The sequence below is a fragment of the Balaenoptera borealis genome (genome assembly GCF_965194805.1).
Source record: "Balaenoptera borealis genome assembly, chromosome: 3".
NCBI lineage: Eukaryota > Metazoa > Chordata > Mammalia > Artiodactyla > Balaenopteridae > Balaenoptera > Balaenoptera borealis.
The window spans coordinates 10,973,396-10,986,761 of record NC_138866.1 but is presented as its reverse complement, the minus strand read 5'-3'; the positions used below and the strand labels follow the sequence as shown (position 1 = coordinate 10,986,761).

The 13,366-nt window shown below is 38.6% G+C and overlaps 1 protein-coding gene across 8 annotated transcripts in view; it reads left to right on the top strand.

The window, feature by feature from the left end:
• The window catches only part of UNC79 (unc-79 homolog, NALCN channel complex subunit), a 257,982-nt gene that overhangs the window by 21,841 nt on the left and 222,775 nt on the right, over window positions 1-13,366 (top strand). The window lies entirely within an intron of this gene.

Sequence of the window (13,366 nt, the reverse complement as noted above, 5' to 3'; positions counted from 1 at the left end):
CTCAAGAACAAATAAGAGTCTGGGGCACACTCACCCAGGCCTTCGGCCTTGTGTTAAAAACCCTGTATATAGGTATGGGGCTCTTTGTGATGACAGCTTTCAACACTCTGTCTTGGACCACAGTGCTCTGATCTTGTCCGGTTGCTGTCTATGCCTGATGCGCAGTTGGGTCTTTCCCAGGAGAAAGGATGCATGGGAAATAAATTTTTTGAAACCAGGAATGTATAAACATGTCTTTGTTCTTGATTTATAGTTTGCCTGAATATAGAATTCTACTTTGAGGACCATTTTCTCCCAGGGTTTTAAAGGCATTGCTTCATTATTGTCTTGCTTCCAGTGTTGCTTTTGAGAAGTCCAAAATTCCTGATCTTTCCTAAGTGATGTTGCTTTAAAAAAAACCTCTAGAAGCACGTGGAATTTTTTGTCACCAGTTTCTGACATTTCATAAAGATGCGCTTTGTTATATGTCTATTTTTATTCATTTTGGTGGACCTTTTTAATCTGCCATTTTCTAAATTTTTAAAAAATAATTTTGTTAATTTTTTTTTTCTGCTGTGCCGCGTGGCTTGTGGGATCCTAGTTCCCCAAAAAGGGATTGAACTCGGGCCTCCTGCAGTGGAAGCACGGAGTCCTAACCACTGGACCTCCAGGGAATTCCCATGTTAATTTTTTAACCCTTTTGGTTTTGCTGTTGCTTTTTCTCCTGAAACTCCTTTTATTCTCATGTTAGATTTCTAGGATTGATCATTTCCCTCTTATTTTGTCTCTCTTTTTGCTGTACTTTGGGAAATTTCCTCAACTGCATCTTCTAACCCTTCTATTGAGTATTGATTGTTTATTTCTGGGATCATGTTTTTAATTTTAAGAACTGTTTTCTGTTTTGTTTTGTTCTCTGTATATTGCTTTTTTTATCATTTGTGGGTAGAGTCTCATATTTCTGATATTAATGACAGTTTTTTTAAAAAGGTTTCCTTCTCTTACATAGATTCTTTTTCTCCAAGTTGATATTTTGTTCCTTTGGTTTGTCTTCCATGCTAGAGGCTTTTTTTTAGAGGGCTGGACATCCTTTGGTATCCACTCATGATTACGAGTTGGGACTAAGGAGCTGACCTGAGCATGTCGGTGGGCCACTTATTGGGGGAACCCCTGATGTCACTGTCTGTCTTTAGGTCTTTCCTCTTTGACTGGTCAGATTCACAGAAGGAAGGAGAAAAAAAGAGGCTTCTAATCTCCAGCTTGAAGAGTAAGGGTCTGGCTGCTAGGTGTGTGTGTGGGGAGGGGGCAGAGTTTGACTTACTCTCTGTTCAGTATTCACACTTCATATAACCACCAGTTCCTTGTGTTTAAGTAGGTTACCCTGGTCTTCAATTGTGTTTAGTTTCTTCCATTCCAGAGACCCTCTGGTGTACACTCTCTTTAGACAATAAACTTCAGCTCTGCTGAGTTGGGGAGAGGTGCTCCCTCAGGGATGTGAGGTAGGGAGAGAATTTAGGGATCCAATTGCTTCTTTTAAAAAATATTTATTTATTTATTTTTGGCTGCGCTGGGTCTTCGTTGTTGCATGTGGGCTTCCTCTGGTTGTGGTGAACGGGGGCTACTCTTCATTTCAGTGGCTTCTCTTGTTGCGGAGCACGGGCTCTAGGCGCGTGGGCTTCAGTAGTTGTGGCTCGCGGGCTCTAGGGCGCAGGCTCAGTAGTTGTGGCACACGGGCTTAGTTGCTCCGCGGCATGTGGGATCTTCCCGGACGAGGGCTCTAACCTGTGTCCCTTGCATTGGCAGGTGGATTCTTAACTACTGCGCCACCAGGGAAGTCCCCCAATTGCTTCTTAAACAGCTTTCAACCAATCCCCCTTTTTAAAAGTTCCTATTCATACCCCCCAGCCTCCCCCACCACCCCAGTTCCAGAGCTAACCAGTGCTGCCAATTCCATGCCTTTTGAGAATTCTGAGATGCACATCATTGTTTCTCAGCTTTCCTCACTGCTGGCCTGGGATTTGACTTTGTTTGATCTGCCAAGTCAATGGCTACTTGTCTATTGGTTTTCAAGCTTCCAGAATTATGTTGCTGTGTGTCTTCTTGCTTATTGCCCCTTTCTTCTTGTCTTAAAAAAAATCTTTTACTGTCGTTTGGTAGCATTTCAAGTGTGCGTGATTTAGATGCTTGTGTTCACTTTTGTGGTCTTAACCTGGAAACTTTCTCCCACCTTTTCATGGCTATTGTCTTCTCATTTTTTATGTCTTAACTTAAATATAATCTCTTCTGAGAGGCTTTCCCAAACCACCCTATGTAAAGGAGGCATTCCTTATCCTTTGCTTTATTCTCTATTTTAGTTCCCATATATTTATAGACCTTTAAAGCAATTTTTTTGTCCTTTCCGTTCATCTTTCACACTTTATCATAAGCAACATGAGATCAAGGGCTGCAGCTGTCTCATGCATTGTTATATCCCTAGTGTTTGGCACATAGTTGACCTTCAGTAAATATTTGCTGAATGAGTGAAAGTACAAATTACATGTAGGCCTGAATTTTTAAACTTGATAGCAATGCCTTCAGTTTTTTCATATGTAGAAAAAGAAGGACAGGGGAATAAAATAGCTCCTACCTCATTGGATTGTTGTGAGGCTTACAAGGATTAAAAGGGTAAAGTGCTTAGAGCATTGCCTTGCACATGGTAAACACTAAGGAGACATTATATTTTTAAGAGTCTTAAAAAAAGAGTCTCTAAAGAGTTATCATTTTATATTTAACTGGTGTTCAGTTTTGATCAGGTTAGAGAAAATGTTGTTGTGTGATGGACTGAATTGTTCTTGAGTATTGTGTAGTATGTTCTGAGTCACAGCACATCTGAATTTTAACTCCAGGTTGATCATGAATCTCAATTTGGACTGTAGCACTGTCATGGAAGAGAGTGTACTTTATCAGGAAAACAGGATCCCAAATATTCTCGAGTTTGTCCATGTAACCAGACACTTACTTAAGTTTCAGGACAGTGCTGTCTGTAAGTCAGGTTCTTATTTAGGCAGTTGCGCGATATCTGCATATTCTTAAGGAGTATAATTTATTTTCGGTACAATCATTTTCTTTTGAGATGGAACCACACTGACTGGATAGATGGTTGATAATTCAGATATGTCTTGCGTATTGCACTTAGATGTAGAAACTTAGAGAATGATTCATAGTCATCAACCTTGGCATATCTCTGAAATTTCTACCAAATATCTCCTCAGTTCCTCAAAAATCTATGCTTATAGACAGCTCAGTACAGTTTAGCAATGAGAGTTAAAATATTCTCTAGTTTTCTTCTGCTAAAGTCGTATGTCCAGATTTATACTTCCTTGAACAAATCGGTAATACTCTTGTTCCCCCCATCCTTGCAGTTTCAAGTACAGTATTCAGAGGTCTCATCACATCAGAAAGAAAGTACAAGCTTGTGAGTAACTCTTCAGATGGAATGTGAGGTACTTAAATTTTGACCTCTTAGATTCTTCGATTTCAAAATCTTGATCTGAGGAAGCTATCCAGTAAACTTCTAAAAACAAACTTCCATAACCTAACCTGATTGTATTAAAATAAAATAGAGATTCATATTCCATTTCAAATATTACTAATATCCAACAAACACTCAACTTGAAGAAGATTCACTGCCTTTATCACTTTCTCCATCACAATATGAAATGAATCTGACTTTCATAGTTCCTAGCACAAGCTCTCAGGACCAACAGTGCAATAGGAACGAAACAGGAATCTTCAGTTTTCACTTGAATAAATTGTTTTTCCCCCTTTCTTTATTTCCAGTGCCCCATTTCTGACAAATGAGGTTTTTCCATGTTAAGACCTTTTCTAGTTGGCAAGTGGTCAGGTCTCACTAATTCATGTGTGAAAGCATTGGATGATTTTATGTATCTATGTGTTTTTAAAAATATGCTAAAAAATGTATGGTGGGCCACAATTTGTTCAATTATTTCTCTTTATAGGTGACATGTAAGTGCTCTATCATTTACCTCCCGTGTGACCTTTGTCAAGTTACTTAACCTCTCTAAGCCTTGGTTTTCTCATTGGTAATATGGCAATAATAATAACAAAAGAACTGTTATTTTTATGTTCACTGGCACAAAGTAAACACTCAATTTAGAATTATTATTGTGATTGTGACTCAGAGGATGAGGATTATGTCTTTTTTTTATTGTTGATTTACCCATGCCTCAAGGTGCCTAGCACACAGTGAGTGTTCAATCAACAATATCTGATGAATGAATAAGAACACTAGTATCTTTCCCTTCACCTTTGCTGCTTAACTTTTGCTTAATGTCAGAAATTCCTTAGAACTCCTGATGTATTGTTTTTCACAAGTTAACTGTTCAAAAAATGTAAAAAATAATGTATGTGGAAATGCTTGGAAAAATGTAAATGGCTATACAAGTGTGATTGATGATGATGATGATAATGACGATGATGATGGTGGTGTTGGAATCACTTGCCCAAGAATGGGAGTATTCGCTGACCTCTCCTGTCTGCTGAAAGTGCCAGATAAAGTTTGCCTCCTGGAACTAAAACTCACTGAAGATTATATATGTAAGTATAAGAATATTTGGAAGAATTAACAATGAGATTTGTGACAAGTGACATCCTTTTGCTTTTGAGGGGAGATTTCACTGTTTGGCTCTTTAAATATGTGTATCCTTTCCCATATCCCTTCATTTGTTACTTTTAGGAGATTTCAGTTCAAGAGGGTGACCTTCCTCAAAGAAGGAGGATCATTCTTTGATCAAGGATTTGCAAAGAACTCTGGTTCTTCATTAGAACTCCCAAGCCATGCGTTGTTGCATTGTTCTCCCCACATCTCCATTTCTGAACATCTTTATTATTAGCTGTATTTATTCTTTAAAAAAGATGAGTTTCTGAATATAGAACTGGGTTTTAGTACCAAACGCAGTATTTATATTGTGTGTGTGTGTGTAGGGGGTTATGCTTGATTTTGTTGATGAAAGATCACTGCTGTGTTTTCCTTACTCTACAGTCATTCCATTTCGAGGGACAGAGTATTGGACTGGGAAGGGGGAAGCAGAAGGATCTCACACGTAACTGCTAATTTTAGTAGCAATTTATTATCCACTATGTGCCAGTCATTGTGCTAAACAGTTTATATATGTAATATTTTAAATCCTTTAGCAACCCTGCGAGAGAGATATCATTATCCCTGTTTTATAGGTTAAGAAATTGAGGCTCAGAGCAGTGGAGGAGGCAGTTAGTTAGTAATTATATCGATAGCATATGGCGATAAGGGCTATGATAGAGGGAAGCCCTGTGTGCTGTGAGAGTGCCAATGAGACCATTTAATGCAGCTTGTGGTAGGGAGGGTTAGTTGTCTACAGCGGAAGTGGTTATAGCTGAGGTATGAAGAATTCTTAGGAGGTGGCCAGACAGAGAAGTATGGGTTGCATTCCTGTAGAGAGAATAGTGTGTGCAAAACCATGGAAGGGTGAGAGCGTCATGTCGGGGTTTTTGCGTCATTATGGCTGAAGTGTGGTACGTAGTGAAAAGACAGAAGATGAAGCTTGACAGATGAGCAGGGATCCATTCATGCTGGACTGAATATGCTAAGTTAATTATCTGGATTTCAACCAGCAGGAAAGGAGGAAGACTTGCATATTGGAAAGATTTCTCTGGATGTCATGTAAAAAAAGGATCAGAAGGGAATCAGTCTGGATGTGACAGCAATAATCTAGGAAAGAGATGTGCAGGCTTGAATTAAGGTGATGTAAATGTAGATGGAGAAGAGAATAGATTTTAGAGACTATTTCTAGGTAGAGCCAATTGGGCCAAGGAGTAGAATCTACTGGACATGACAAACACTTTGAGAGACACAAAAATAGTAAGTTAGGACAGATATGTAGGGTGATTAAGGCGTCTGATGTTCTAATCAAGAGAAGAAGTGAGGGACTTCCCTGGCGGCGCAGTGGTTAAGAATCTGCCTGCCAATGCAGGGGTTACGGGTTTGAGCCCTTGTCCGGGAAGATCCCACTTGCCATGGAGCAACTAAGCCCATGCGCCACAACTACTGAGCCTGCACTCTAGAACCCGTGAGCCACAACTACTGAAGCCCGCACGCCTAGATCCCGTGCTCCGCAACAAGAGAAGCCACTGCAATGAGAAGCCCGTGCAGCGCAACGAAGAGTAGCCCCCGCTTGCCTCAACTAGAGAAAGCCTGCGCACAGCAATGAAGACCCAAAGCAGCCAAAAATATATTAAAAAAAAAAGAAGTGGAAAAGGAACCAGGCATAATTCTTACTTTAACCCCTGAAGTGAATATTTATAGCAATCCAAATTTGTGAAGTATGTCCAAATACTCTGTGTTTATGTCTGTCATTTCTCAATGAAAGGTTAAACTGAAAAGAAGATGAATAGTTTAAAAGGAGGCAATGACAGCAAATCCATAAAGTCTTAGACTTTATGGAGTGGAAGAGGAAACCAATAAAAAAATAAGATGGATTTAAGATATATGCTTTCAAATCTACAACATTAATAATCAACTTTCGCAAAGAATGTGGAGGAAGTATTATTTTAATTTCTCACTTGGCAAAAAAGGAACAGAACAAAACAAGCCAACAAACAAACAAACAAGCAAACAAGAACCCCTGAGGCTCACACACAGCTGTAGGTTGGAACTCACTGCATCCCAGAGCTCTCTGCAAGACATTGTGATGGCTCCACCACAGTTACCCAGCATGTTTTGGGTCCAAGTCAGGAAAAGTACAATAAGTGGCCTATTCGAAAAAAAGAAAAATGAGTAAATACTGCAAAAAATAATGAAGAACCTATAAAAATCTTTGGAATATATAAAGTGAAATGATTATTTGGAGTTCTATTGAATGAGAGATGAGGGGAAAATAAATCAGGAAAAGAGTTCTGGGTTAATTACATGTTGTACAAACAAATTTTATCTGGAAATTACTTATTTGTGTAAATGATACTAGAATGTTAAAGAATTTATCTGGAGGACGTTAATAAGATGTAAGATAGCTGACGTTTAAACTTTTAATTCCTTTCAACCCCTGTGTTAACGTGACCATCTGTTTTATGCCCAGCATTGTGACAAGATCTAAGGGCATTACAAATGATATATAAGAGAGTTCTGTCCTCAAAGATCTTAAAGTGTTGTTAGGGAGACTAGATCTGCAAACATGAAACTCATTTAGAACCATCCAGAACAGTTTATTATCAGTGAAAAATTTATATAATTAAGTGGCAAAATTTTTGAGGCAGATAACGAGTGCTTTAAGTCTTCTGAAAGGGAGGCAGTGATAAGCGTCAGTTAGAAGGTTTCTTGAATGGTGTGACTCTTAAGGTGGGTCTTCAAGGACTAAAGGGATTTGGTTTTTCAAGCAGAAAAGTGTGGGACTGGTGAAGTAAGCAAGTTTCATTTTGTATTTCCTAAAAAAGTAAACAGATTTAGTCTAATATTTCGTCTGTTCACTCTAGTGTTACTTACTGAAATATTGGAAACAACCTAAATGTCAAACAATAGAATAGGGGAAATGTCAATATTTCATGCTATATCATATTTAATAATTAAATATTATTAAACTAGTAAGAATCATTAAGAAACAATGTGACCTGGTGGAGAAGCCTGGCTTGTAACCAGTTAAACTGTCAGTTCTACTGTTTCCTAGCTTTGTGCCTTTGGGCAAGTCATTTACTCTTTCTGAGCTTTGGTTTATTCAGCTTAAGTGGAGATGATAATAACCACTTTGAAAAGTTATTGTGAGGATTAAAAATAATGTATATTAAGAAATAATGTATATAGACTGCCTGATAAATAGTGGACATTCAATAAACATTATTATTCATTATTAGTTATACATATACTATTGGTATGTAAAGAGATACTGTCTTTCTGAAGGGTAATGTCTCAGTTCTTACCGAAAGCTTTAAAATGAGTATTTCCTGTTTGACTCAGCAATTACACAATTAAAAATTTATTCTAAGGAATAAAGATGTGTGCACATATTTAAAAGGGTATTCTTTGCAGCATTGAATAGAATAGTAAAAATAACCCAAAAGTTCACAAATAGATGATTGGTAAATAAATTATGATTCACTTACAAAAAAGACAATTATAAAGCTATTGAAATGATGTAGAAATATATTTCGGATATAGAAAGTGAGGAAAGCAGATTCTAAATCTGTATACAGTATAACTCCATTTTTGTAGATGTATATTTATGAAGAGAAAATTTTCAGGAAGGATAATATACCAAAAATGTTGTCTGTGGTTGTCTCTGAATAGTGGGCCTTCAGGTAATTTTATCTTCTTACCCGAATTTTTTACTTTTATGGTAATAAGCATAGATAATTAAAATTTTAAAAATAGGAATGGATTGCTAATTAAAATATTTAGAGACATAGGAAAATGCTTAAGATTTAAAGAAAAGCAAGTTATTAGTTTATTTTTTTTAAAGTATTTTTGTAGTTTTATATCTATGCCTAAAATGAATGACTGAAGTTTGTTTCTGTGGCTCTTTCTCTCAAAATGTAGCAGTTTCCAAAATGGTAGGGATAGGATGAACAATGAAGAAGCAGAGAGCAGAGATTAGACTTGTGTTTGCCTGGATAAAAATCATCACTTTCTTAGACCCCCTTTCATGTTTTCTTCATTTTCATCACAGCTTTAACCTTTGGCTTCCTTGGCTATTTTCATAAAGAAACAAAGTGTAACCCATTTAACCACTGCAAAAAGCCACTTTCTACCTCCTTCCTGCTCTTCCTTTCATTCTTACTAGGATCCAGTAAATTCAGCACCCACTATTCACTAGTCACTGGGCATATACAGTGGTGAACAGGGGACATAGTTCTTGGAGCCTACTGTCCGCTTGGGAGAGATAGTCAACAATCACCCAGATAAGTATATAACTAAGAATTGTGCTAACTACTGTGAAAAAAAGAATAGGGTGTTGTGAGAGAGGAAAATGAGGGTGGAGGAGAGGGAATCAATTTAGACATAAGACTTCCATGGGGAAGTGACATTTAAAGTCAGCCTTGATGCATGAGAAGGGGTTAGACAGACAAAATATGGAAGGAAAAGCATAGTAGGAAGAGGGACAAGCACATATAAAGATTTTCAGGCAAAAAATAGCTTTGTGTGTTCAGAAAAACTGGGGCAAGAGCCAATGTGTCTGGCCTTTGTGGTATGACGGGTTGGAAGATAGGCAGGGACCTGGTTAAGGATTTTGGATTTTATTCTGAGGGCAATGGATAGCCACTGAGGGATTTGCGTGAAACAGTTTATATTTTAAAAATATCTCTTTGTTTGCTCTGAGGAGAAAGAACTGGAGAGAGGCGAGAAATAAGCAGAAAGGTGAGTAAGGAGGCTTTTAGAATTGATCGGGAGATGATGGTGCCCAGTGATTACAGTGAAGATAAAGAACAGAAGACAGTTGGAGGTGTATTTTGGTGGTAGCATTGACAGGACTTAGTGATAGATTGGATTAAGGAGTGGGGGAGAGGGAATAGGAGCTGTCGAGGACACTTTGCTGGGGTGACTTGGTGGATTACATGGATGGTGGTGAGGGAAGAGATAAGAGTTTAGTGTTGGACATGTTTGCTGTGTAATATCTGTAAGAGAAATTGAATAGATAAGGTCTGTTACTCAGAAGAGCGATCCATCCCCATCTGGGATGGAGATATACAATTTTCTTTTCAGTGTAGTTTTCTTTTTAATTAATTAATTAATTTGGCTGCGTCAGGTCTTAGTTGTGGCACGCGGGATCTTCGTTGCGGCATGCGGGGTCCTTCGTTGCTGCGAGTGAGCTCTTCATTGCGGCGTGCGGGCTCCAGAGCGCGTGGGCTCAGTAGTTGTGGCACGCGGACTTAGTTGCCCCGCGGCATGTGGGATCTTATTTCCCCGACCAGGGATCGAACTCGCGTCCCCTGCATTGGAAGGAGGATTCTTAACTGCTGGATGACCAGGGAAGTCCCGAGATATACATTCAAGAGTAGTTGGTACAGATGGTGCTTCAAGCCCTTTGGATGGATGGAACTGTGGAGAGAATATTGAGAGAGGAGCAGAGAATCTGAGTGCTGAGGAATTCCAACATTTAAACTTTAAGTAATAAGGGAGGTGGCAAAGTGTGTTGAGAGGGATACACTAGGGAGGTAGGAGGAAGACTAAAAGAATGTGGTTGTCAGGGAAACCAACGAGAGAGTTTCAAGGAAGGAGGGATTGGCCGGATGGAATGTGCTGAAAGATCTAGTAAAATGATGGCTGGGAAGTGCCCATTGGATTTGGCAACATGGAGACTCTAGACGATGGTGGAAAAAACACATTCTGAGCAGTGGTGCAGGTAGAAGCCAGACTGGAGAGTGCGTAGAAGTAAGAATAGAAATGATGGAGAGATGAGAGAGTGTACACAACTCTTTATTATCTTGGCTCTGAAGAGAGGCCAATAGCTGGAAAGGATTGTCAAGTTGAGGGAAAGTTTTTTGTTTCCCTTTGACAAGGGAGATTCTAGAGTTTATTTGAATGGTTATGGAAATAATTTCGTAGGGAGAGAGAAATTAATGATGTAGGAGAGACAACTGATGGATGGAGGGCACTCGTGGTGGGACTGATGTTTGATATTTACTGTATGTTGAATATGTACTAGGTATATGCTAAGTAATTAGCACAGTAAGTGATTTATTATTCACAATAGCCCCATGAAGTTGGTATGATTATCCCCGTTTTACAGATGAGGAAACTGAGGTTGAGTAGAGAGAGAACCAAATTCTTAGTCCAGAGCTGTTTAATTTCAGAGCTCAGACTCTTAGCTTTTACTTATACTTTTAGAGGACTTCCTCTAATGTGGTATTTTAGTCAGTTTGCCAGGGCTGCCATAACAAAGTATCACAGACAGGATGGCATATACAACAGAAATTAATTTTCTTGCTGTCCTGGAGGCCAGAAGTCCAAGACCAAGGTGTCGGCAGATTTGGTTTCTCCTGAGGACTGTCTCCTTGGCTTGCAGATGGCTGACTTTTTACTGTGTCCTCATATGGCCCTTTCTCTGTGCACATACATCTCTGGTGTCTCTCCTGGGCTCTAATCTCCTCTTGTTATAAAGACACCAGTCAGCCTGGATGAGGGCCCATTCTAAGGGCCTCATTTTAACTTAATCGCCTCTTTAAAGGCCTGATCTTCAAATACAGTCACATTTTGAGATTAGGACTTCAACATATGAATTTTTGGGGACAAAATTCAGTCCATAGCAGATGGCTTCTGTTTTCTTAAAGTATAACGAAAAAACTGGCTGTAGGGGTAGTCTTGAAAAGCATGGAGAAAGATGAAACAGTGATTGAAGAGGGTAGAAGAAGGAGATTACTAGAGAAATGTAACCTCAGGGTCAGGTGAGATTGGAGATGATTTGTTTACTCCAGTCAACCCAATTATCTGAGTTTCTGCAGCAATATTTAGGCGTATGGGTGGAGTAAAGTATTACATATGACCTCTCTGCTGCCATGAGGCTGCTGTGTGCTCAGCCAAACAACCATCTCTTGTGTGCAAAGTTGAAATGTAAATGAATTTCATTCACATCCTCAGCGCAATTACAAATTACTGTATGTCAGGGACCTTTCTGGCTGTTCTTAAATAGTTGAAAAGAGGAAAGTTAAATAAATCAGTGACTGCTAGGATTTTGTTGCATTCACCAATGAACAAATTAACTTGAACATTTTTCCAACCGGTTCTATAAAAAAAAATTGTTTTTAATGATTACTCACCACTATTTTTGTTCTTCTTTCTCTCCCCCTTTCTTTCTTCCTTTTTTCCCCATCTTCACTCATCAATTATTTATTGAACACCTACTAGGTGTCTGGCACTAGGGATAAAAAGAGTCCACAATCTAGTGTGGGAGACAGGTATATATGCAAAAAACTCCGAAGTGATAGTGCTGTTATTAAATTAATAATTCATGTGTTCATTTATCCTGCAAATGTATTGAGTGCCTGCTATTAAGTGCCAGGCAGTGTGTTAGGCTTGGGATAGAGACATGAATAAGGTATAGTTTTTGCCTTCAAGAAATTTACAACCTGGTAAAGAAAAATAAACAGGTAAGTAAACAAAGGCAATACATTGTAACATTTGTAAAATGTTAAAAGATCTCAAAGAAGGGAGTGACTCTGTGCTTTCCCTTGCATATTTGGATACCCATTGAAAGGAGTCTTTGCTGCATTTTAATGAAAGGAACTGTAAAAAGCACATTCGTTCATTTCACATTTTCGAATGCTCACTGTCTTTGTGTAGTGACAGTTTTGTAGTTCTTGAATCACGAGCAAGCATTGAGTTGGGGGAATCTATGACTTTTCTCCTCATTTGAGCTTATTGTCCAAAACCTGCACTATCAACACCTTTTTAAGGTGGTAGAATGATTAATGGTATTCCTGAAATACTCGACAGAAACCTGCTGAATGTTAAAACTTGAGAAAAGTCATAGTAACAAAGCATTATTGTGATGGTGGGTATGCAGAAAGCGTATGCTGGCCTAGCACGTATCTCAAATTCTTGGATCTCAGAACTATGTATTAATGTAGGGGTTCCCTGTAAAGTAATTTTTAAAAAGATGATGAATAGCAGATCAAAAACATGGAGAAGAAAATGGATTTTTGTAGATTATGTAACTGAAACATTTTCAACTATCATCTACTTTTACCTTATCTCAGGAAAAAAATTATTTACAACCAAACACTTATTGGGATTAATTGAGACAATGGATTTAAACTTGTTGCTTTCTTCAGAGGTGATGTGCTATATAAACTCAAGGTGTTATTATCTGCAATGTAGACTTATTTGTGTGGGAAAATGCTAACCATATTATGGAAACAGTGCAGATAGTAGGAGGGGAAAAAAGGCAAATCTGATAAATGGTATACGTGAGATTTAGAATCTATAATTAACCTAATAACAGCTGAAAACTGCTTTGATGTCATGCAGTGAACACCCACTATCTGCATACTGACTTCATTTCAGATGGTGTTCTAGAGTGTATCATAGTGGAAAGAGCACTGGATGGGAGTCAGGGTTCATAAGTTCTAGTATAGCTCGGCCGTTGACTCCCTATGTGCCTCATTTTCCCCACCTTTAAAATGAAATGGTTATGGGCAAAGGTCTCTAAGGTCCTTCTAGTTCTGCTATCTCATCATTCTGTGATTCTACGTCCCATGCCTATCAAAAGCATTTTGACTCTCTTCAAGTTGCTTAAGCCAGCATTTCAGTTAGAATGCATCCAGGAGCTTGTTTCCATGGGCTGTTGGGGACAGCAAGGCCGTGCTTCTCCAGGACTTGATATGTCTTCTGTTAACTGCTGACAGTGAGCCATACCACCTAAAAGGCTCC